The following is a 2,801-nucleotide window of genomic DNA, read 5'->3' on the forward strand; positions in this document are numbered from 1 at the left end:
AAGTGCATTCAACTATATATGAATCAGAATAGATTAATACTCCCTTTTTATCATTACACTTATCTAAAAAATTGCCAGGAGACCACAAGGCAGGATTTGCTTTAAGACCAACACACAGAGTTAGTTGGTGACTAATGGTGCTGGGACTTGCAGGGCCAGGCCATAGTAGCATTTAGCTAAAATGTCAAAACCATGAAGAAGAAAGTCCAGGTTTGAAGCAGTAGGTCTGCAGCACCTGCTGTGAAACCTCCTCGATGTGACTGCATAGCTCCATCCTTGAACATTTGCAGGGTGATCACCACTGAGGGAGAACTTAGCTGTAGGTGGGCATTCTTGGAGCCCAATATGTAAGCACAGTGACTGGGTGGGGGCAATAGGAGTTGGGGAGTGGGCGGTCAGCAGGATACCTGCTGACATGGCCATAGTGGTTCCAGCCACCATGCCTATAGTAACACTGCTGCCCCTAAGTGGAGAGATGGGAACAGGCAATTACTGGGGTAATTACTGGGAACAGGGTACACTGTCACTAACATGTCATTGGGCTGTACCACCATGGTGTGGTGGATGATGTGAGGGGGTCCTGCATACAGTGGCTGTGTGTGGTACATGGCCTTGCTGTACACAGGGACTCTGCTGGGGATAAGTGCTTCCACATGGGGTACACAGTGGTCTGGTAGGTGTTGGGGGAGCAGGAATATGGTGGCACTGTCATGCTGGTGGGGGAACAGGATGCTTTGTAAGGGGCGTTAGGAATGTAACCTGTTTGGAAGGTAGGATTCACTCCAGGGCACATGTTGAGAGTAGGCAGGAGCTGTGGCTCCATAGCCCATGGGGAAATCAGCTGGATAATAATTGCTTTGACATTTGCATAGGGAACCCCAAAAGAACCAGGACTATAAACGGGATTCATGATTTCAAGAACAGACCATATTGGAGGCAGCTTGGGCTTCAATGACCAATGCACACCAGCCCAGGGCAGGCTCAGGGAGGGGCCAGCACACTGGAGGCCCTCTCCAATGGTGGGCTGAGCCAGGAGGCCCCCATCTCTGCCACCGCCTCTCTGGCTAGTGCTTGCAGTCACTCTGGTCTGCCTAGTCTGCCTCTCCTCCTGGCCTGCAAAGTTTCTACTGAAAAATCATCTGACGGCCTTACAGTGTTACCCTTGTATGTAACAGTTTGCTTTTCTCTTGCTGCTTTTAAGTTTCTCTTTATCTTTAATTTTTGCCATTTTAATTATCATGAGTATTGGTGTGGACATCCTTGCATTTGTCTTATTTGGGGCTCTCTGTATATGCTGAAACTGGATGTTTGTTTCCTTCTCAAGTTAAGGAGGTGGTCAGATTGTATTGTTTCATATAAGTTTTTTACCCTTTTACCTCTCTTCTTCTTTAGGAATCCTTATAATGTGGGTGCTTCATGTTGTCACAGAGATACCTTAACCTAGCCTAATCTTGTTTTTATATTCTTTTTCTTTTTGCAGTTCAGGTTGGTTTTCTTTCCACTATTTCATAGTGCTGATCCATCTTCCTGCATTCTTTAATATGCTATTGATTCCCTCCAGCTTGTTTTAATTTCAGTTCTTGTGTTCATCAACTATGGCTGGTTCATTTTTATATTTTGACCTTCTGCTGAAGGTCCTGCTGAAGTCCTCACTAATTTCACTCACTCTTCTCTTATTTCAGTGGATATCTTTAAGTCCATTACTCTGAACTCTTTATCAAATATGTTGCTTGCCTCCATTTTATTTAGCTCTTCTACTGGGAATTTGTCACGTTCCTTCGTTTGGATATTATTCCTGTCTCCTCCTTTTGTCTGAATCCTGTTTGTTACTATACATTGTGTAGGACAGCTATGTCCCCTGGCCTCGTAAGTAATGGGCTTATATAAAAGGTCTCTTGTGGTGACTAGAAGCATAATCCCCCCTGGTCACCAGAACTAAACATTCAAAAAATATCCCCTGTGTGGGTTGCATGAGCCCCCTTGTTGTGGATGAGCCACAACTACTCTGGGAGCACTGATGGACAGGGCTTGCCCCGGAGCAGCTAAGTAAGAAACCCAGATATAGCTACAGCAGGCATGCTGGTGGATGTGGCTTGCTGCCCCCATGTCCCCAGGGTGGGAGTTGACCTAACTGTGTGCCTAACTTGCTGTTGACAGCAAGGACTGCCTGCCAAGTATGGCAGGGCAGTAGTCACTCCGAGGGAACACCAGAGAAGCTACTTGCTGGTGTGGTAGAGAGGGAGCCACATGGGAGGACCACCTGCCAGTGTGAGTGGGTTCTGTCCACAGGGAAATACCTAGGTGGGCCAAGCAGTGCTAGCAATGTAGATAGATCGTGTAAGCAGCTATCTGGCTAGGCAAACAAGAAGGAAAGAAAATGGTACATCCATTCCCAGAGACATCCTTAAATTCCTGCCTCTCTAGCACATATACTAAATTAGTCAGTGAATCACCTTCACATACACTGCACCTGTTTTTCAAACTGGTGATTCATGCTAGGTCTCAGGACAAGTGATATAGAGTGCTGGCCCTTTAACAGCAGAGACTTGGTTTAAGCCTGTAGCTCCCCCAGAGTTATGCGCTACTGATTTTTCAAGGGCCGACGCTATAGGGAATTGCCACCACAGTCTACTTCCTCAAGGCCAGGCAGGTCCAGTTTGAGTATTAATCCTATTCCTTCTCAGGGAATGTCTGTGATATCCTTCTCATGTGAGGTTGCTGTTGGACTGCAGAATTTTATTCTATACTGCATTTCATAGCAACTACATTCTAAATGAAAACTTTTTATGCCATTAGTTGTA

At 45.9% G+C, this 2,801-nt stretch overlaps 1 pseudogene; it reads right to left on the bottom strand.

Moving 5' to 3' along the window:
• Positions 1 to 295: 295 nt before the first annotated feature.
• LOC131483972 (myelin-associated neurite-outgrowth inhibitor-like) lies at positions 296 to 910 on the bottom strand (annotated as a pseudogene).
• Between the last annotated feature and the right edge of the window lie 1,891 nt (positions 911 to 2,801).

The sequence above is a fragment of the Neofelis nebulosa genome, chromosome 8 (genome assembly GCF_028018385.1).
Source record: "Neofelis nebulosa isolate mNeoNeb1 chromosome 8, mNeoNeb1.pri, whole genome shotgun sequence".
In the NCBI taxonomy this organism is placed as follows: Eukaryota; Metazoa; Chordata; class Mammalia; order Carnivora; family Felidae; genus Neofelis; species Neofelis nebulosa.